The 22,973-nt window shown below is 45.3% G+C and overlaps 1 long non-coding RNA gene across 3 annotated transcripts in view; it reads right to left on the reverse strand.

The window, feature by feature from the left end:
* Window positions 1-4,294: 4,294 nt before the first annotated feature.
* Window positions 4,295-22,973, reverse strand: part of LOC117354382 — a 98,537-nt gene continuing 79,858 nt past the window's right edge. For all 3 annotated transcript variants that reach the window (XR_004538193.1, XR_004538195.1, XR_004538194.1), the window contains one exon: window positions 4,295-5,266. This is a non-coding gene — a long non-coding RNA (uncharacterized LOC117354382). The remainder of the gene's footprint in view (window positions 5,267-22,973) is intronic.

Here is a 22,973-nt window from a genome sequence, read left to right on the forward strand (position 1 = left end):
AAGTTTTTCTATCTGCCTGTGTAAATCATCAAGGCTCACTTCCATGGATGTTAATTTTTCTGCTTGATTTCCATTGAAGTTTTGCTCAGGTTCCGGTATGTTGGTTGTGTCTTCGTTTGTAAATACAGACGAGAAGAACATATTGAGTCTTTCTGCGACTTCTTTCTCCTCCTTCACCGCTCCCTTCCTGTCTCCTTCGTCCAGCGGTCCTACCTCCTCCCTAGCTGGCTGTTTCCCTTTAACATATCTGAAGAATGGTTTGAAATTTCGTGCCTCCCTGGCTAGCCTCTCTTCATACTCTCTTTTGGCTTTTCGAACCACACGGTGACATTCTTTTTGATACTTCCTGTGCTCCTTCTGGTTCCCTTCAGTTTTGTCCTTTTTCCATTTCCTGAATGAATTTTTCTTATTGCCTATCGCTTCCTTCACTATTTTAGTCATCCATATCGGGTCTTTTGTTCGACTCTTTTTGCACCCCTTTCTGAATCTGGGGATGTGCAGATTTTGCGCCTTGCTCACCGTGTCCTTGAAAAAAGACCAGGCATGTTCTACTGTTTGCCATTTTTTGGAAGTGTTCCTAAGTTTCTTCCTTACCATTTCCCTCATTGCTTCATAGTTTCCTTTCCTGAAGTTGAATGTTGTCGCTATGGTTCTCTTTCCGTTCGGTATTCCTACTTCAACCTTGAACTTGATCATGTTATGATCGCTGTTTCCCAACGGTCCCACTAATTCCACTTCCTTTGCAGGTCCCCTTAGTCCATTTAGGATTAGATCCAGAGTGGCATTTCCTCTCGTCGGTTCTCTAACAAGCTGCTCCATGAAGCAATCTTGTATAGCCTCCAGGAATTCTGTCTCCCTAGCACATCTTGAGCTTCCAAGACTCCAGTCTATCCCAGGGTAGTTGAAGTCTCCCATAACAACTGTGTAACCGCTTTTGCATTCTCGCTTCATCTCGGCATCCATTTCTTTAGCGCTATCTCCGGTTTGCCCGGGTGGACGATAGTATAGTCCCATCTTTATTTCATGCCCTTTCCTACCCGTTATTTTAACCCATAGCGATTCCAGTTTGTTGGTCGTCTCCACTGTGTCCATTCTTGTCGATTGTATGCTTTCTTTTACGTATAGGGCTATTCCTCCTCCTTTCTGTCCTGACCTGTCCTGGCGATAGAGCTTGTACCCCGGCAGTGCCGTATCCCATTTGTTTTCCTCATTCCACCACGTTTCAGTGATTCCAATGATGTCTATGTCATCGCTATTGGCCATGGCTTCTAGTTCCCCCATTTTGTTTCTTAGGCTCCTTGCATTAGTATATATGCAGTTTAGATCCTGGCATTTTGTGGTCTTCATTACTTTTCCCTGTGCTTCGGTCTTTGGTGTCTTCTCTTTTGCTACAATCTTTCTAACCTCCTCTTCTGGGTTAGTTGACTCCTGTAATTTGTCCCTTGTTTCTTCCCAGCCTTTTTTCCCCTCAGTATCTTCACTGGATACCTTCTTCCGAATCATCGACGCTAGGTCGACTGTCGGCTTTCCCCTTTCTCTTAGTTTAAAGCCTGTTCTAGTCCTCTCTTGATGTTGTTTGCTAGAAGTCTTGTTCCCGCCGTGCTTAGGTGCAGTCCATCTCTCCTGTAGAGCTTGCTCTTGCCTCAGAACGTTGTCCAGTTTCTCACGAAGAGGAACCCTTCTTCCTCACACCATCTCCTCATCCACGCATTTATTGATTGTAGTTCTTCCTGCCTTTTCACATCTGCCCTCGGTACCGGTAGGATCTCTGAGAATGCTATCTTCTGGATCCTCTTCTTCAGCTTCCTTCCCAGAATCCTGAACTGTTCTATCAGCGTGCCTCTTCTGTAGTCTCTCCTGCTGACATCATTCGTCCCGATGTGGATCATTACTGCGGTCTCTTCCGTCTCCGCTCCTTCCAGGATCATCCCAATTTTGTCCACGATGTCCTTGGTTCTTGCTCCTGGGAGGCAGGTCACCAGGCGATCCTCTCTCCCTCCTGTTATGTGGCTGTCCACATGCCTCAGTATCGAGTCTCCCACCAGGATTGTTGACTTTCCCTTCTTCAGTTGACGTTTCGGTCTCAGGTCAATGTCCTCGGCATGCTTTGCTCTATCTTCTTCTGGGCATCGACTACCCAATTCTTCCCCCTCGTGTGGTATTCTTCTGTGGTTGTCATCTATGAGGTCACCTACTTCTTGCTCCCCCTTCCAAGTTGGTGTTGGTGTAACTTCATCTCTCCTCTGGAGTTCGTTCTCTTCCACCCTCCTCCTGTATGCTTCCTCAATGAATTCCTCGAGTTCCCTGACTTCCTTCTCGATGTGTGTCTCACTCTTGAAGTCTTCAAATGCCCTGGTAGGGTCCTCTGTGCTGTAAAGTCCTTCTAGCTCCTGTATCTTGTCCTCAAGTCGCTTAACTTCTTTCCTCAAGCTTTCCAGCTCCTGACACCGACTGCATACGTATGACTGTCTTCCCGAGGGGAGGTAGTCATACATACGACAGTCCGTGCAGAACACTGGAAAGCTCGTCTTCTGGTTACCTTCTGCTTCCATCGGGGTTACTACTTTAAGAAAACAGTTAAGTATGTGCTCCTTCTATGCCTGCTTCCTTCTGCACTTGCTTCTTGCCTTGCTGCCTTCTTCTTTTGTGTGGGCTGCCTACACTCTACCTTTCTTTACTTTTACTTGTGTGTTTGTTCCTTCTGTGCCTGCTGCCTTTGCACAACCTTGCCTAACTTTTGCTTGTGTGTGTTTGCTGCCTTCTTGTGTGTGCTGTCTTTTCTCTTCCTTACCTTACTGCTGCTTGAGTGTGTTCGTCCCTTCTGCGCCTGCTTATTCTTACCTTCTGTGCTTGCCGCTTCTTTACCTTTCAGTCCTTCCCTGTGCTCTTGGGTGTAGTGACTTGGCCCTTCTTGAGGCCCTTCGCAAAGGCGCTCTCGCTAAGGCGAGCGCCTTTGCTGCTCGCCTTCGCCGCACGCCTAACGGCTGCGTGCCGTTGGCTCCGCCCCCTTTTATGGGGAGTTTGGTTGCTGACTCTCCGATGCAGTGGGGGTGGGCGGAGCTAACTCTCGCCATGCCCCTAGCCTCCTGCTCTTCTCTGTCTCCTTCCTCTGCTGGGAAGAGAGTTACTGTTGGATAGAGGGAGGAGGGAAGGGAGAAGAAGGAGAGATGCTGCTGGGAGGGGAGGAGGGAAAGGGATGGGAAGAGAGTTAATGTTGGATAGAGGGAGGAGGGAAGAGAGAAGAAGGAGAGATGCTGCTGGGAGGGAGGAGGGAAAGGGATTTGAAGAGAGTTAATGTTGGATAGAGGGAGGAGGGAAGGTAGAAGAAAAAAAAGGAAGGAAGGTAGGGAGAAAGAAAAAAGGAAGGAAAGAGCTGGCAGGGAGATTACAGGAGGGGAAGGGGGTCAGGGTGGAATGGAGAGATCAGATGAGAGAAAGGGGAGAGAGAGGAATGAGAAAGGGGGTCAGCAGAGAAATGAGAGAGGGATAAAGATGCTAGATCTGGTGTAGGAGAGAGAAAAATGAAGAAGGCAGTGAAGCTGGAATGAATGATGTAAAAAGGAGAGAGGAGGATGGACAAGGAAGAGGGGCATAGAAAGAAGTCAGATACATATGGAAGGGGGAGAGGGCAGACATTGGATGGAACGGGCAGATGCTGGAAGGAAAAGAGTGAAAAGAAGATGAAAGCAGAAACCAGAGACAACAAAAGGTAGAAAAAAATAATTTTATTTCTATTTTGGCATTAGAATATATCAGGTTTGAATTATATATCCTGCTAGAGACATAACTGGGGACTGCAGTATTCTGTTAGCATGATATTTTTATGTAGCATTCTATAATAACTTGGCTTGTTCAGTTTTCTTGATAGTAGAGGGGATATATGTAAAGGGGAGGGGAGACAGGGGTTTTGTTGGTCCGTGCTCTGTATATTTGTATTTATAAAATCACAATTTTTCAGAATATTATTTCTTTTTATACTTTAATAAAATACGTTCAATATAAAATCATAATTGCGGCTTGTGCAGATGGGATCAGATGGTTTGCGGGGACCGAGCTCGCGGAGATGGGGCGTAAACGGGGTTTTTAAATTTTAGTCCTAGTAGTTTGACGGTCCACAAAATAATTATTTTATTTCTGCCGGTCCACGGGTGTAAAAAGGTTGAAGAACACTACTGCTCTAGATGTTTTTGTGCTGGGTGCACCTATCTTTTGATACCATTTTTAGAAGGGAAAAAAAAAAAGTCCTAGGGAAAAACATGCAAACACAAGCCATTGGAATGTCTGGGGGCCAGGATTCTTAGGATTCCAGCAGAGCAATAGGGCAGCCTATCACATAAAAGATCCCAGGCACATATCTTACCATAACGCCCCTATATTGTATGGTGAGTCCACCAAACAGCAAAAAAATGTACTATATCCAACTGTACACCACTACAATAGCCCTTAAGTCTGCAGGAGTCACTTATACACATGTAGGTAGAGTAGGGAGTTTGTGGGGTTTGGAGGGCTCACGCTTTCCACCATCAGGCCGGAGAAGTTAAAAAGGGAAGGGGACACGCACATTGAAGAGGGGGAGGGAAGAGGGCGGGGGAGGGGGCGCCACTCACTCTTACTACACCGCTGATGCCCAATCATCTTCATAACGTCTGCATAAATGTCATGCAGTCTGTAGCGTGGTGGATTTGTTTGCTGTGTTGCACTGTCATAAGAATCGTGTGTGTTGAATCATGCCAGAGACGGCTGACGTGAGCTCTTCCCGTCCCTCCCAGCTGAGCGCGAGGTGGGTGGGGAGACCAGATGAGGAAAGGAACGGCACTGCGTATTCAGTTCGTTTCTTTCAACTCCACTCAAGTTCTAGGCTTTTTATTCTTGTCTATTTCTTTTGAAAAAGTTTGACTTAAGAACTGATTTGTTGAAAAAACAAAACAGAATCCAGCGAAAAATGCCACAGTATAAATAGAACCATCTTCATGCCCTAGAGAAAGAATTATTTTTTTTATGGTACAAGGACATGAAGTGCCTCATTTCACAGTTCCTCAGGGTTATTCAAAGTTTTGGCATTTAAATTGCAGGATAGGGCAGAATGCCAGCATGCAGAGACTCAGTCTTTGACCTTGTAGGGTACCACACTTATCTAAAGTCAGCATCATCTTCTTAATATAGCTTGGATTATTTATTTGATTCTGTTAACAACCTTCCAGATGCCTTCCTGTTGCTTTTGAATTCCATTCAAATTTCTGCCTTGGTTGGTTGGGTGTAACCTGTGCTAAAATTCAACAGTAAACAGTTACAAGGAGCGTGGTGAAAGGTAGGTAGTCAATGCACATGATCCTGCTCATTTGCATGAAAACTGGTCCAGTCAGGGCAGGATTAACCAATAGGCCCGATGAAGGAAAGCATCAACATTGTTTTTTCCAAACGGCGATAGGCCCCTCCAGCATCGATCGGCAATGCGGGCCCCCACCCCGATCGGGAACGTGCCCCTCCCCCCCATCGACGGAAAGTAAGACCAGCAAGCTACGAGGGTAAGAAAGGCAACGGGAACTGAAATTTTGCAAGCGATGCTTACCCAAAGCTTCCCTTGGACGCAGCTTCCTGTTTCTGCCTGGGCGCATGATGGGGCGGGGCAGGGGGCCCAGTGTACTTGTGTGCCTAGGGGCCCTCGACAATTTAATCCTGCCCTGGGTCCAGTGCTAATTTTTCAGAATGATAATACAGATATACGAGTACAGTAGCAGAGGGAAAGCTCATCTCTTTCCTTATTCCAGGATCTCTCTCTCTCACACACACTTTATCCTCTCGCACACAAACTCTGTCTCTCACCTGCCCACCATTCCAGCATCTGCCACCTCTCCTTTGGTCTAGATCTCTCTTGCCTCTGCTTTCACCCCACCCTGCCCTTGGGTCCAGCATCTCTTCAGCTCCTCGCTCACAGGCCGGTCCTCCTACGCTGTGTTGCGTCATAGCAGAGACAGCTCTGAAATCTAGATTCTTGACTGTGTCAGAGAGAAAATCCTAGTTCTTTTTTTAATGGGGCAGATATTGTGCGTGTGTAACACACACACACACACAGAGCATCCGTGCCCATTCCCCCCCAAAAAAAGGATTTCTTCCCCGATCAGCTGAGTGGCAGGAGGCTGCTTTGCGCTTTCCCTACCTCTCAGCTGGTTGGGCTTCCCCTGCCAGCTCTGCACATGTAGGCATGAGCAGTTATTCACAACCGAGGCCTTCTTTTATTAAGCCACAGTAAAGGTTTCTACTGCGCAGGGCCACCATCAGAAATTTCTGGGCCCCTTACTGAGCAATCCTATTGGGCTCCCCACACACCCCTTCCCCCCCCCCCCGACCCCCTCTTCTTCCATGGGCCGAATACACACATACTTTTCTCTGTCGCCGCACTCTTTGACCAAAAGATTTGTAAGCCTGCAACCACGTCAAGGTAGACTCTTTCAGCAGGGCCCTAACCTAACCTAAACTAAACTAATCTATACCTATCTATTCTAAACTAACATATGTCTAATACTGAACTAATAGCAAACTAACAAACACCTGCATAATAAATAACTAATAAATAATAGTGCTAGTAGCTATAATTCACTTTTGAATGTAAAATCTCAGTTAAAGATTTCTTTTGACCTTTGTAGGCCAGAAGTAGATCACAATTGCACAATAGTTTTTGTAACAAGTATTAAATGTGTTTTTATAAATACTGTAAGCTTAATAAATATATCAGAAAAAACTACACATCTGAGCGCATATCTGAACATACACATCTGTATGATCCCATCCTCCTCAGCTTGCCTATAGCTGCATCATGCATGTTAAAAATGTACAATATGTTGATATGTGCACCTTCCTTTCATCCCATCCATCCTCTTCAGCCTGTCCTTACACATCGACAGCTGCATGTTAATGATGATGTATATGTTATGATGATAAATAAGTGCATATGAGCACATCATTAACATGCAGCTATGGATGAATATAAAAAAGAAACAATATTCTGTACAATTGTCAATTTATAAATCAGCGTCTTCTCCCCATTCTCTCTTCCCCATTTCCCTTCAGCATCCTCAGCCCACTCTCTCTCCACTTTCCTTCAGCACACGCACATAAAAACAAGCAAGTAATTTATATCATTTTCATTCTATTCATTCATAGAAATTAAAGTCTAAATAATGCCAGTCACATAACAAAACATGATTTTACAAAAATAATTCCCTGCACAGTCAAGCCTTCAAGGATTACTAGATGTCTTTCAGCAGTTCCCCTCCCTCCCTCCCCCTTACCTTTGTGGCTAAGTCAAAATGATCTACCAACAATAAAATTTTAAAAACACAAAGCACGCTCTATGCAGAGAAAATGTTAATTATCATTTATATTCCGTGGGTTTTCAAAGAGGTCAAGGCAGATGACTTTATGCAATGTCACCTCAGTAACAACTATACTAAAATAGACAAATATTCCCCCTCCCTTTTTACTAAAACGCGATAGCGGTTTTTAGCGCAGGGAGCTGCGCTGAATGCCCCACGCTGCTCTCAACGCTCATAGGCTCCCTGCACTAAAAAACGCTATTGCAGTTTAGTAAAAGGGGGCCATAGTGCAAAATATAGACAGCATATATAAATTCTCAAAGCAGACACATTTTGATCACTAAATTGAAAATAAAACCATTTTTCCTACCTTTGGTTATTTCATCAGTCTCTGGTTGCACTTTTTTCTTCTGACTGTGCATCCAATATCTATATATATAAAATTGGATGTATGTATGTATGTGCCGCGATCATGCAAAAACGGCTTGCCCGATTTGAACGAAACTTGGTATGCAGATCCCTCACTACCTGGGGTGATATGTTCTGGGGGTCTCGCGGCCCACCTGCACACGTGGGCGGAGCTACAAACAGAAAATCAGATTTCACCCATTCATGTCAATGGAAAAAATGTAAAAAGCTGCCAACGCAAAAACGGCTTGCCCGTTTTGAACGAAACTTGGTATGCAGATCCCTCACTACCTGGGGTGATATGTTCTGTGGGTCTCGCATCCCACCTGCACACGTGGGCAGAGCTACTAACTGAAAATCAGATTTCACTCATTCATGTCAATGACAAAAATGTAAAAAGCTGCCAATGCAAAAACGGCTTGCCCGATTTGACCGAAACTTGGTATGCAGATCCCTCACTACCTGGGGTGATATATTCTTGGGGTCTCGCGGCCCTCCTGCACACGTGGGCGGAGCTTCAAACAGACAATCAGATTTCACCCATTCATGTCAATGGCAAAAATGTAAAAAGCTGCCAACGCAAAAACGGCTTGCCCGATTTGAACGAAACTTGGTATGCAGATCCCTCACTACCTGGGGTGATATGTTCTGGGGATCTCGTGGCCCACCTGCACACGTGGGCGGAGCTACAAACAGAAAATCAGATTTCACCCATTCATGTCAATGGAAAAAATGTATTAAGCTGCCATTCTCACAGTAATTCCAACTACCTGGGGTGATATGTTCTGGGGGTATCGCGGCCCACCTGCACACGTGGGCGGAGCTACAAACAGAACATCAGATTTCACCCATTCATGTCAATGGAAAAAATGTAAAAAGCTGCCAACGCAAAAACGGCTTGCCCGTTTTGAACGAAACTTGGTATGCAGATCCCTCACTACCTGGGGTGATATGTTCTGTGGGTCTCGCATCCCACCTGCACACGTGGGCAGAGCTACTAACTGAAAATCAGATTTCACTCATTCATGTCAATGACAAAAATGTAAAAAGCTGCCAATGCAAAAACGGCTTGCCCGATTTAACCGAAACTTGGTATGTAGATCCCTCACTACCTGGGGTGATATATTCTTGGGGTCTCGCGGCCCTCCTGCACACGTGGGCGGAGCTTCAAACAGACAATCAGATTTCACCCATTCATGTCAATGGCAAAAATGTAAAAAGCTGCCAACGCAAAAACGGCTTGCCCGATTTGAACGAAACTTGGTATGCAGATCCCTCACTACCTGGGGTGATATGTTCTGGGGATCTCGTGGCCCACCTGCACACGTGGGCGGAGCTACAAACAGAACATCAGATTTCACCCATTCATGTCAATGGAAAAAATGTAAAAAGCTGCCATTCTCACAGTAATTCAAAAACGGCTTGACCGATTTGAACGAAACTTGATATGCAGATCCCTCACTACCTGGGGTGATATGTTCTGGGGGTCTCGCGGCCAACCTGCACACGTGGGCGGAGCTACAAACATAACATCAGATTTCACCCATTCATGTCAATGGAAAAAATGTAAAAAGCTGCCATTCAAAAACGGCTTGACCGATTTGCACGAAACTTGGTATGCAGCTCCCTCACTACCTGGGGTGATATGTTCTGGGGGTCTCACGGCCCACCTGCACACGTGGGCGGAGCTACAAACAGAAAATCAGATTTCACCCATTCATGTCAATGGAAAAAATGTAAAAAGCTACCATTCTCACAGTAATTCAAAAATGGCTTGACCGATTTGAACGAAACTTGGTATGCAGATCCCTCACAACCTGGGGTGATATGTTCTGGGGGTCTCGCGGCCCACAACTCTATGTTGCTTGCTCAAGGGTGGGTTCACCCAAGAATTTATATGTTCTTGCTCCTGGAGGTGAAACTAAAAATGTTGTTTATAATCAAGTTTTGCGGTAGTTGTATTGTATTCATTTTGTCAAATATTTCACATTATAGTTTGAATATATGTGTGTGTGTGTATGTATGTATGTTCCAGCATAACTCTTCAATGCATGGACAGATTTCAACCAAACTTGACATACACATTACTTACTATCTGAAGACAAACACAGTGGGGGTGGGAAGGGGGGATATGTAAAAATGATTGAAAATGACAGATTTTAGTATCTACCCCATAGTGTTTTCGGGCTCACAGATGACTACTCAGCATAACTCTGAAACGCATGGAGACATTTCAACCAAACTTGGTACACATATGACTTACTATCTGGGGAAAAATATTGTGCAGGTGGGTCAGGGTAAAATACTGTGGGGGTGGGAAGGGGGTGATATGTTAAAATTATCAAAAGCTACAGATATTAATGTCCAACCCATAGTTTTCGGGCTCGCAGAGATGAATACCAACACTCCCGAAGCCGTTTAAGTCTAAGTTCAGCCCCATAGAGAGGGACATTCCTTTGGGACATGTGGAGGGTAGGGGGTTGGGACATGGGGGTGGGGCATATGGGACATGTGGGGGGGGGGGGGTAACGTGGGGGGTGGGACATGTGGGACATAGTGGGATGGGACATGTAGGGGGTTGGACATTTTGGGATAAATAAATATCCGGGCAACGCCGGGTAATCAGCTAGTTTCTTATATTTCTTCCCTTCTTTCAGCCTCCTGTATGCTTCCTCTCCTCCAGACCTCATTCCCTCCCCAAACTTTTTCTTTGTTTCACCCTGCCCCTTCTTTCTTTTTCTCTCTCTCCATACCCTCTTTCGTTCTGTATGTCTGTCTTTCTCTCTCTCTCTTTCCGTGCCCCATTTTTCTTTGTTTCACCCTGCCCCCTTTCTTTCTTTCTGGCTTCCTGTCCCCCTTTTCTTTTTTTCTCCCTGCCCTCCCCTGTGCCATCACCATTGGGAAAATGCTGCCACTGCCACTGGGGAATAGGCTGCCACTGCCGCCATCGGGAACAGGCCGGCGCCGAGTTTGCCCTGCTTCTCTTCCCCGCTGGGCTGACCAACTCTCGCCACTCGTCAATTCTAACGTCGGAGAGGACATTCTAGGCCAGCCAGGCAGCGATTGGCTGGCCCAGAACGTCCTCTCCGACGTCAGAATTGACAAGAGTGGCGAGAATTGGCCGGCCCCACAGGGAAAAGCAGGGAGAACTTGGCGCCGGCCTGTTCCCGATGGCGGCAGTGGCACTCAAGTGGCTAAAGAGCCGCAGTTTGCCGGCCTAGGGAGAACACTGGAGGGTGGCCAGCTGTGCACCTCCTTGGGACGTAAACCCGGGGCGGGGCGGACCGCCCCCCCCACCCTGGTATGCCACTATCTGTACCTCACTCCCTCCCTATGACCAAAAATTCTCCTTTCTTCTATTCCCCGTGTACACAACCATCTCTTTCCCTACCTTCCTCTCTCCCAAGTCCATGCCTTCTGTGTCCAAAAACCCATTCCCTCCCCCACCTCAGCATCTCTTTCCCTCCCTTCCTCTCTCCCAAGTCCATGCCTTCTGTGTCCAAAAACCCATTCTCTCCCCCACTTCAGCATCTCTTTCCCTCCCTTCCTCTCTCCCAAGTCCATGCCTTCTGTGTCCAAAAACCCATTCTCTCCCCCACCTCAGCATCTCTTTCCCTCCCTTCCTCTCTCCCAAGTCCATGCCTTCTGTGTCCAAAAACCCATTCTCTCCCCCACCTCAGCATCTCTTTCCCTCCCTTCCTCTCTCCCAAGTCCATGCCTTCTGTGTCCAAAAACCCATTCCCTCCCCCACCTCAGCATCTCTTTCCCTCCCTTCCTCTCTCCCAAGTCCATGCCTTCTGTGTCCAAAAACCCATTCCCTCCCCCACCTCAGCATCTCTTTCCCTCCCTTCCTCTCTCCCAAGTCCATGCCTTCTGTGTCCAAAAACCCATTCCCTCCCCCACCTCAGCATCTCTTTCCCTCCCTTCCTCTCTCCCAAGTCCATGCCTTCTGTGTCCAAAAACCCATTCCCTCCCCCACCTCAGCATCTCTTTCCCTCCCTTCCTCTTTCCCAAGTTCATGCCTTGTGTCCAAAACGCACTCCCTCCCCCCTTTTGTGTTCCGCGTTTGCCTCCCAGCCCATCTTTGCAATTTTCTCAGCAAAACGAAGCTCAAGCCGTGAGGCTTGTCTTCTGTTTCCTGCCTGCCCTGCCACGCACAAATAGCCGACCGGAAGTATTATCCAACGTCAGCGCTGACGTTGGAGGGCAAGCTTTGCTTAAACCCTCCCTCCGACGTCAGCGCTGACATCGGGGAACACTTGCGATCGGCTATATGTGAGCGGCAGAGCAGGCAGGAACAGAAGACGAGCCTCGCGGCTTGAGATGTATTGAACTCCGCGGGTCCCCCGTCCAGCTCTCTCCTGTCCACATGGAGCGGACCGCCCCTCCCCCTAGACTGTGGCCTAGAACCCTGGGGGAGCCCGGGCCCCCTGTCAGCTCCGGGCCCCTGAATGCAGGACTGATGGTACTGCCCTGATGGCGGCCCTGCTACTGAGGCCTGGAGTGCTAAATGCTCTGACACCCCCTCCAGTGCTCATAGAATTCCTATGAGCATTTAATGCTCTGGGCTGTGGTAGACTAGAATTTTCTACCGTGGCTTATTAAAAGGAGGGGGTAAATGTGTCACTTTAGTGTGTAACTTATAGTTATATGTATACCTTTGCGTATATGCACTAAGGGTCAGATTCTGTACAGGGTGCCCTAATCAAGGATGCCTAACTTCTGAATCTCTGCTCAACTTTTTTTAAATTTGCATGATAATTGGCCACACCAATTAAAGTTGGCAATTAAGAGTTCCAGGCCTAACGCTTAGGATGCCTACATGAAGGTACCCTCCGACAGCTAACAATGCCTACCTGAAAAGTAGGTGAGATTAGGGGCAAAGAAGAGGTGTGGTTCACTTAGATGGCACTAGCCGTCCCAGTTAGGTGCCAAGCAAAATCTGGCCTAATATAACAGTGCCCACCTCCAGGATGCCTTAGCAATGCCCAGGCGCTGCCAGGAGGGATTCTTCAAGTAGCGCCTAGCGGTTGATTGACAATGGCGGTGAGTAAAAATTCAGCACCAGAATCGCATCTCTGTAGATGCTTTATGGTGCCTAATGCCACTGTAGGCATGGTTAACGCCAGAAGTGACGCTAGGCGCCATAAAGCGCCTAGGAAGGCACTATTCACATCAAAGGTAACTAAGAATTGCGCTTTAACATGACACTTGCATAAGTGCTAGTATTCTATAACATGTGTTGTTCAAATAGAAATTAAGGGATACATGATTCACATAAAATAGACCTATTGTAAATTGGTATGGGAACTTGGGAACTGAAGGTGAAGCTGGGGGAAGACTAGCTTGGGGGGGGGTGTCCTGTGATCAAAATAGTGTTCTGCTGCTTCCGGAGAGGGGAGCAAAATAAGTAGACAGGGGGTGGGGGATGAAAGAGAGAAGAATGCGGGGAAATGCTGGCTGGGGGGGGAGGTGGGGCGGCGCACCAGAAAGCCTTGCACTGGCCCTGAGAGTGTGTGTGTTTCTCAGAAAAACAGAGAAAATATGTACTGTATATCTCAGAAAAGGAAGGTTGGAGAGATACAGTGAGGGAGAGATTACAGACAATCCAAAACACTGATTGATCTACTCGCTCACGTCACCACGGCCTACCTAGACTCACACTGGTTACTAATACAAGCGCGAATTCAATTCAAACTATACTGTCTACTATTCAAAGCAATATATGGCACAGCCCCCAATTACCTTAACAACCGCCTGAACCAAAACCTCACCACTAGACAAAGAAGAGCTAAGACTCCTTTTACCTACCCCCCCACTCAAAGGCACCCAGCGCAAGAAGATATTTGAAAGTCTTCTAGCGACGCAAGCAGCGAAACTGGACCATACCATCTCCAACCTGTTGATAACAACAAGCGACTTTAAAACTTTTCGCAAAGAAATAAAATCCCATCTATTCAAAAAATTTATACAGATGTCATAACTCGAAACTGGATTCCCCTCAGCGTAACTCCCCTTCCTCCCCCCCCCCCTTCACCAGTTACCCTTCTCTTCAAAGCCTCAAGCATGTCAACTGCTTCCCCAACTGTATATATACTGGAACTGCACTATCTCCTATTTGTACAGCATGCCGAATTGTAAACCCATAGGAATAGCCCAACCTTCCCTGCCATATCCCATTCCCTAAACTGCACTGCACCATTCTTCTTGTAACTCTTCTGGAAATGTCCAGAAGTCTCTTTGTAACTCTTCTGGAAATGTCCAGAAGTCTCTTTGTAACTCTTCTGGAAATGTCCAGAAGTCTCTTTGTAACTCTTCTGGAAATGTCCAGAAGTCTCTTTGTAACTCTTCTGGAAATGTCCAGAAGTCTCTTTGCAACTCTTCTGGAAATGTCCAGAAGTCTCTTTGTAACTCTTCTGGAAATGTCCAGAAGTCTCTTTGTAACTCTTCTGGAAATGTCCAGAAGTCTCTTTGTAACTCTTCTGGAAATGTCCAGAAGTCTCTTTGTAACTCTTCTGGAAATGTCCAGAAGTCTCTTTGCAACTCTTCTGGAAATGTCCAGAAGTCTCTTTTGTAATCCGCCCAGAACTGCAAGGTTGAGGCGGAATAGAAATCAGTAATGTAATGTATGTGTTTCTCAGAAAGAAAGTGAGAGTTTCTCAAAGGGAGTGAACATAAGAATTGCCACTGCTGGGTCAGGCCAGTGGTCCATCATGCCCAGCAGTCCGTTCATGCGGCAGCCCTCAGGCTAAAGACCACTGCTCTAAATGAGTCCAGCCTCACCTGCGTACGTTCCAGTTTAGCAGGAACTTGTCCAACTCTTTCTCAGATAGTCTCAGTGTGAAGCTTCTAATTCAGAAAACAGTGGAAGCGGCTCATGGCCTTCCCTGGGACAAAAAAGATGTTCCCTATAAACTATATTCTCTCTTTTTTTTATTGTTTCACTTAGTAACAATGCAGTCTCCTATGTAAGTAAAAGCATTCAAAGCCTGGGCCTCCAATTTCCTTTTACCCAGGATATCAAGTAGGCTAATCAAATAGGCGGGAAAAAAAATCTCAGATTCTCATTTATCGCCAGTCAAAAACTTTGCCAGCAAACTTGAAAGGGAAGATCCTCATTGGTGAAAAACTCTCCAACCTCCTATTGATAATTTTACCTTTAAAGTGTAAACGTTTTAACAATTCTTTCTTATGAATATTGATAAATATATATTTCTTGTGGTTCAACAAATAAATCTGAATCTTATGATTCAATTCAGGGGCATAATCGATAATCAATTCAGGGGCAACTTAGAGGGGCATAATCGAAAGGGACGTCTAAGTCTGTTTATGTCCATCTCGCAAGTCGTCCAAAGTAAAAAACAGCTTAAGACACATTTTTGAAAGATACATCCAACTTTTTTTTCGTTTCGAAAATCATCTAATTATACATCCTGCCGATCTGATCGTCCAAGCTACTAAATCATCTATCTTTATACCACATTTTCGTCCAACTTTCCGTCCAAGTCCAAAACGCCTAGAACAAGCCCTGTTGGACGTGGGAGGGGTCTGCAAAGTGATGGACTGCACACCCAGACATGGCACCTAAATAGTGGGGTACCTTACAGGGCACTGCTGTGAACTTCACAAAAAGAGTGCCATGTCTTCTCCTCCCTACAGCTCCCTTATAGTTTACGGTGAGTCCCCCAAACCACCTCCAGAATCCCCTAGACCCACTTATCTACTACCCCAATAGCCCTTATGGCTGCAGGAGCCACTTATATGCCAGTACAAAAGGGTTTTAGGGGTGTATAGGGGAATGCACATGTTTAAGTATCAATGCAGTGATTACAGGGGCTTATGGGCATGGGTCCTCCTCTCCATGAGGCCCTAAACCACCCCCAAGAAACTTAAGCTGCCTCTGGGCTGGACCACTAGGCTTTCCTATGCCAGGCGGCCAGGTGATGATGGTCTGGAGGGTGAATTTTAAAGTTATGATTACAATTTTTATGGGGGTGGGGGGGTTGGTGATCACTGGGGTAGTGTGTGGGGGTCTGTTTTATGTGTTTGCAGTGCTTATCTGGTGACTTTAGGTGGGTTTTTGTGACTTAGACCATATTTTACATGGTCTAAGTCACAACGTGCAAGTTCCATCTAGGCTCTGTTGTAAATCTTTCGGTTATACATGCTGTATGACTAAGTCTAAGCCGGCCCATGTCCCGCCCAACTCCCGCCCTCGACACACCTCCCGAAATGCCCCGTTTAGCTTTGGTCATTCAGCGGCACTATGAAGGCCTAGGTCGTTTAGAAATACATCCAAAACCCGTTTTTATTATCGGCACTTGGACGTTTTTGAGAAATGTTCGTCCAAGTGCCGACTTAGGCCGGTTTTTGGACGTTTTTCTCTTTCGATTATGAGCCCCTTAGCTTTTAGTCAAATGCTGAATACTGAATGCTCAGAGCATTCGGCATTCCGGCCTGTGCTAAAAACCGCTATCGTGGTTTTGTAAAAGAGGGAGGGAGGGTGTTAAGTAAAATGTATAAATTGCAATTGCAAATAAAAGAATTGCAAATAAAAAAATATATAACAGAAAATTAAACAAATACAGCAGAATAAGAAAAAAAATTATAAAAGACATAAAATAAGTTCCAGTCTAAGCTTCATTTCAGTCCAATGGAATGCCATAACCTTAGTATTGGCAGAGCAGAGAGGCGATGCAAGGAAGAGGAGCAACCAGCACGGTGAAAGCTGAAACTGTCCCTAGTCTGTCTTCAAGCAGATTTTGCAGCCCAAGTTAATCACTAAGCTTGGCTTTATGGTTGTCCTTTATGAACAGGACAGCAGCAAACCCCAAAAGCCAGGCTGCATCAGTAAGATCATCTATTCATGCATTTCGATGAAGCTGTCCGCGCAAAGTGCGGTGGCGGCTGCGGCGAAAAGGGCAAATAGAATGCTAGGAATGATTAAGAAGGGGATCATGAACAGATCAGAGAAGGTTGTCATGCCCCTGTACCGGGCCATGGTACGCCCTCACTTGGAATACTGCTACATCACTGGTACATGAAGAAGGACATAGTGCTATTTGAAAGGGTCCAGAGAAGAGCGACTAAAATGGTTAAGGGGCTGGAGGAGTTGCCTCTTCTCCCATGAAAAGAGGAGACTGAGAGGAGACATGATCGAAACATTAAAGATAATGAAGGGAATAGACTTAGTAGATAAAGACAGGTTGTTCACCCTCTCCAGGGTGGAGAGAATGAGAGGGCAATCTCTAAAGTTAAAAGGGGATAGATTCCATACAAACGTAAGGAAGTTCTTCTTCATTCAGAGAGAGTAGAAAACTGGAACACTCTTCCGGAGGCTGTTATAGGGGAAAACACTCTCTTCCCCATTTCTCTTCAGCGTCCTCAACTCACTCTCTCTTCACTTTCCTTCAGCGCACGCACATAAAAACAAGCAAGTAATTTTATATAATTTTCATTCTATTCATTCATAGAAATTAAAGTCTAAATAATGCCAGTCACATAACAAAACATGATTTTACAAAATAATTCCCTGTACAGTCAAGCCTGCAAGGATTACTAGATGTCTTTCAGCAGCTTCCCTCCCTCCCTCCCCCTTACCTTCATGGCCAAAATGATCTACCAACAATAAAATTTTAAAAACACAAAGCACTCTGTACCCAGAGAAAATGTTAATTATCATTTATATTCTGCGGGTTTTCAAAGAGGTCAAGGAAGATGACTTTATGCAATGTCACCTCAGTAACAACTATACAAAAATAGACAAATATATCCCCTCCCTTTTTACTAAACTGTGATAGTGGTTTTTAGCGCAGGGAGCTGCGCTGAATGCCCCACGCTGCTCTCGACGCTCATAGACTCCCTGCGCTAAAAACCGCTGTTGCGGTTTAGTAAAAGGGGGCCATAGTGCAAAATATAGACAGCATATATAAATTCTCAAAACGGACACATTTTGATCACTAAATTGAAAATAAAATCATTTTCTTACCTTTGTTTGGTAATTTCATCAGTCTCTGGTTGCACTTTATTCTTCTGACTGTGCATCCAATATTTCTTCCCTTCTTTCAGCCTCCTGTATGCTTCCTCTCCTCCAGACCTCATTCCCTCCCCCAACTTTTTCTTTGTTTCATCCTGCCCCTTTCTTTCTCTCTCCACGCCCCCTTTCTTTCTCTATGTCTGTCTTTCTCTCTCTCTCTCTGTGCCCCATTTCTTTCTTTCTTTCACCCTGCCCCCTTCTTTCTTTCTCTCTCCATGCCCCCTTTCTTTCTCTAGTCTGTCTTTCTCTCTCTCCGTGCCCCATTTCTTTCTTTGTTTCACCCTGCCCCCATTCTTTCTTTCTTTTTCCCTGCCCTCCTCAATGCCACCGCCATTGGGAAACATGCTGGCCCAGAACATCTTCTCCGACATCAGAATTAACGTCAGGTGGCAAGAGTTGGTCAGCCCCGCGGGGAAGAAATGCAGGGAGGGAGAACTCAGTGCCAACCTTTCCCGGCAGCGGTGGCAGCAGCATGTTTCCCAATGGCGGTGGCATTCTTTATTCGATTTTCAAACTTCAAAAGTGCATTACACAAATATATTACATTTAATTGATCAACAAAAAGCATATTCAACTCATTTACATAACCACCCATTTTCTCCCCTCCCAATTATTAATCAAGAAAACATGTAAATATCCCAATATTTATACCCTATTAAAATTAATAATATTCTCCCAACCACCCTCCCCAAGTGTAACTATTCAAAGGACAAAATAAAACAAAAAAATAACCCCCTCCCTCCCACCCTTCCATGGATATGTACGAAAATAACAAAAACCTACTATAGTGAAGTAGTAGAAGATGTCAATGGGCCCCAAACCAATTTAAATACATTACTGTGCCCCAAACTATTGGCATTCATTCTTTCATATCTATAGCTAGAGCACACTTCACTACACAACCCCACACGTACAACCAGAAACAAAAACATCTTTGCATACCCAAAGATCACAGGCTGCAAATACAAATCCTTCCTAGACAGAACCTTCATGTTCCAAGCAAACAGACAGCAATCCTGGCTGGGAAACCACATAAATAAAGCCAAGCAAACCTACAACACATTCCGAAAATCAATTAAAACCGTTCTATTTGACAAATTCCTTGCTTAATGAGATCACTTCTCTCAGGTTTTTGGGTTTTTTTTCACCTTATAACCCATTGTATTATGTAACATCTTTCTTCTCTCATGTATTCTTTCACCATGTTTCTCCAATTCATGATGTAACTTTCTTCTTCTTACATTTTGTAATTCGCTGATTGTCCAGCCTTCTTTCTATGTGAACCGCCTAGAAGTCAGTTTGACTATGGCGGTATAGAAAAATAAAGTTATTATTATTAACATGAATTTATTCAGGTACTCAAGCATTTTTCCCTGTCTGTCCTGGTGGGGTCACAATCTATCTAATGTACCTGGGGCAATGGGGGGATTAAGTGACTTGCCCAGGGTCACAAGGAGCAGTGTGGGCTTGAACCCACAACCTCAGGGTGCTGAGGCTGTAGCTTTAACCACTGCGCCACTCTAGAAATCAAAATTACTAAAAGTAAGCCAAGTATGGGACAATCAAGCCATTGTGACATCACTGATGAGGTTGGCTCATAGGCAGTAGTGGAATGAGACATTATGATGTCACAGTATCAGCTCTGGTTATCAGAGGCTGAAGCTTTAACCACTGTGCTACAGAAAGGCAGGCAATTCCTGCTTGGCATGCTGTCGGCCTGAAGCTGGCTTTCTGGAGGCCAGGCTTTTGTCGGTGGCAGTACTGGCTAATAGCAGCCCTGTCTGGGGAGAACTCCTGATGTGGAAAGAGGAAGGAAACAAGCAAAGGTGTGAGGTTAAAGAGTACGCTGCAATTGCTGCCCAGCACTAAATACTTACTGGAACAGCATCAATCAGGGAACGCCTTGGATCCATTTGTTTAAAGGAAAACCCTCTTGTGGCTGAGATCATGACATACCAGGATTTCTTTGACCTGGATGATTATAGTTTTATGTGTGTAGGGGGGGGGGGGGGGCAGAATTACCTCCTCTCCCCCAGATAATTCCCTTGCTGCTCTTATGTCTGCAGCATTGCCACCTTATAAAGGATTTTTAGATTTATAGTAGTTTGTATGTTTTCAGTAGGTAGCTCAAGGCAAGTTAGAGAATAGACAGACAGTAGTATTACCCTGACTAGGGTTACCAGACATCTGGGGAAACCCGGACATGTCCTCTTTTTAGAGAACTATCTGGGTGCCCAGACAGACTTTTCAAAACCTAGTCGTTTGTTCGGCTTTTGGAAAGCCCCAACCTTCAGCCACATCTGGAGGGCCTCTAAGCATGTGCAGATGACATCACACAGCCTGGAGGTTGGAGTACAAAGGTGAGGCTTTCTGGGGGGCTGGAGGTGGAACAGGATGGGCTTGGGGTACAATGGGGCAGAGCCATGAGTCCAGAACATAAGAGCATAAGACTAGCCTTACTGGGTCAGACCAATGGTCCATCAAGCCCAGTAGCCCGTTCTCACGGTGGCCCATCCAGGTCACTAGTACCTGGCCAAATCCCAAAGAGGAGCAACAATCCGTTATTTTGTTTTAATTCCTGAGATTGTCTCAGATTCTTAAACCGTGAACCGCATAGAACTAAATAAGGTTATGCGGTATACAAATAATAATGTAATGTCGACAGTAAGAAAGACCCACAAAAGGAACTTAATGGCCCTAAAATCTTTCACTATGATACATTTCTTAGTCTGAAAAAAGTAATTGAAAAAGCAGAGACAACTCAAAGGGGGGGGACTAAAATGGAGAATTAACAGGTATAAGCATAGACTTTATATGTAGAGGTGCAAAATGGATTCTTTACAGAAAGGGTAGTAGATGCGTGGAACAGTCTCCCGGAAGAGGTGGTGGAGACAAAGACTGTGTCTGAATTCAAGAGGGCCTGGGACAGGCACATTGGATCTCTTAGAGAGAGAAAGAGATAATGGTTACTGCAGATAGGCCGACTGGATGGGCCATTTGGCCTTTATCAGCCGTCATATTTCTATAAGAGACTAGCATACCATGGAGGCATCCTATTTGTCTGTCTTGTCTGTTTAGATTGTAAGCTCTTTCGAGCAGGGACTGTCTTTTTTGGGACTCTGTAAAAGTGCTGTGTACGTTTGGTATGCCCTATAGAAATAATTCATAGTAGTAGTGTGAAGAGTTTCAGTCTTTGGAAAGCAGAGCTGAGCTTGTGATGTCATAATGCCTCATTCCACCAATAAGAGCCACCCTCATCAGTGATGTTACAATGGCTTGATTGTCCGGTACTCCCTTCTGCCCTCCAACCCAGTCAGCAGATTAACCATTCCTCTTAACTGTATCCATGACACCCTGTTTGTCTGTCTTGTCTATTTAGATTGTAAGCTCTTTTGAGCGGGAACTGTCTGTGACTCTGTACAGCGCTGGGTGCGTGCGTCTGACCACAGCAGTGTCTTTTTCCAGCCTTCAGAAAAGCTCGGATCACAGCTTGCATCTTCTTTGAGAATGAGTTATACAGCTTGAACATAAGAACTGCCATCTCCGGATCAGACCTTCGGTCCAGGTTTCTATGTTGTAAAATCTGGTAACCCTGACCCCAGAAGATTTACAATCTATGCTTCTGCCCAAGCAATAGAAACTTAAAGAATTTGCTCAAGATCATAAGGAGTAGCAATGGGATTTGAACATGGCTTCCCTAGTTCTTAGGGTTCCTCTTACAGAGTCACAGTAGAAGTTTCTACTGCAGGCCGGCAAAGTACAAGCTCCGATGCTCATAGGAATTCTATGAGTGTTAAAGCATTTACCTTAAGAACATAAGAATAGCCTTACTGGGTCAGACCAATGGTCCATCAAGCCCAGTAGCCTGTTCTCAAGGTGGCCAATCCAGGTCACTGGTACCTGACCAAAACCCAAGGAGTAGCAACATTCCATGCTACCGATCCAGGACAAGCAGTGGCTTCCCCCGTGCCTTTCTCAATAACAGACTATGGACTTTTCCTCCAGGAACTTGTCCAAACCTTTCTTAAAACCTTGCTGGCCCACAGTAGAAACCTCTACCGCAGCTTTGTAAAAGCCAGCATTAGTTTGCTGTTCTTTTGGGCTACTGCTCCATTCCATCTTCACAACCTCTCTTTCATCTCATGATAAGCCCCAGCCTTAATAGAGGGCAAAACCTAGCTGTAGCATCTTGCACTGGCAGAAATGCAACCAAGCCCACAAGGCTATTCTCAGGGGTAGATGTATCAAAGGTTTTGTTCCAGTATAAAACATTTACTCAATTTTCTTTTGTAGGGGGGGTTTCCCCCTTGTATTTTCATTGATAAATCTGGAGTCATTTTTACTAACAATGAAACACTACTTCTTAAGGGTCTGTTAGGGGCTGTACCTTCTTCACTTTAAACATAGCTCCTCTCACTTGCAAATGCATCTCCTATACAGTGAAGCCTCCCATAAGCAAAAAACCATGGCTTCATTTTGAATTCCATTAATGTGTGTATCTATATGTTACTGCAATGTGTGAAACCAGGTAGCTCCAGAACCCCTTAACCCTTTCAGGACCAAGGGACATATTTGTCCCATAACTTTAAAATCCTATAAATTTTGATTGGGATAGTCTACAGTTCTAAATTTGATATGTACGGATTCCATATGATACTGCCTTTATGTAAACAAACTGGTTCCGACATTCATTCATTAGCGTCGTTGCCAGATTGACGAGAAGATTCACTTGCCACACTGTCCATAAGCCAGAAGTGTGATTTTTTAAATAAAAATAATGATATTTCACAAAAAAAAAATCAATTTTTTGGCATCTGCAAGCCCTTTTTACCATAAAAATGTCGTCAAAACCACAAAAATTGGCCTACAATCCTTATGGTCCTGAAAGGGTTAATAGAGAATGACATGGGGAGAAATTTGTTCCCTTCCCCGCAGGAACTCAATTTCCCCGTCCCATCCCCCTGAGTTTTGTCACTGTCCCTGTCCCTGCTACATTCCTGCAAGCTCTGTCCTCATTTGCACAAGCCTCAAACACTTTAAAATCATAAGGTTTTGAGGCTTGTGTGGTTAAGGCAGAGCTTATAGGATTGGGGCAGGGACAGGGACAGAGACACAACTCACGGAGACGGGATGGGAAAATTGAGTTCCTTCAGGGACAGGGACAAATTTGTCCCCGTGTCATTCTCTACCCCTGAACTCTAAAAACGTTGTTTCTT

The sequence above is a fragment of the Geotrypetes seraphini genome, chromosome 2 (genome assembly GCF_902459505.1).
Source record: "Geotrypetes seraphini chromosome 2, aGeoSer1.1, whole genome shotgun sequence".
In the NCBI taxonomy this organism is placed as follows: domain Eukaryota; kingdom Metazoa; phylum Chordata; class Amphibia; order Gymnophiona; family Dermophiidae; genus Geotrypetes; species Geotrypetes seraphini.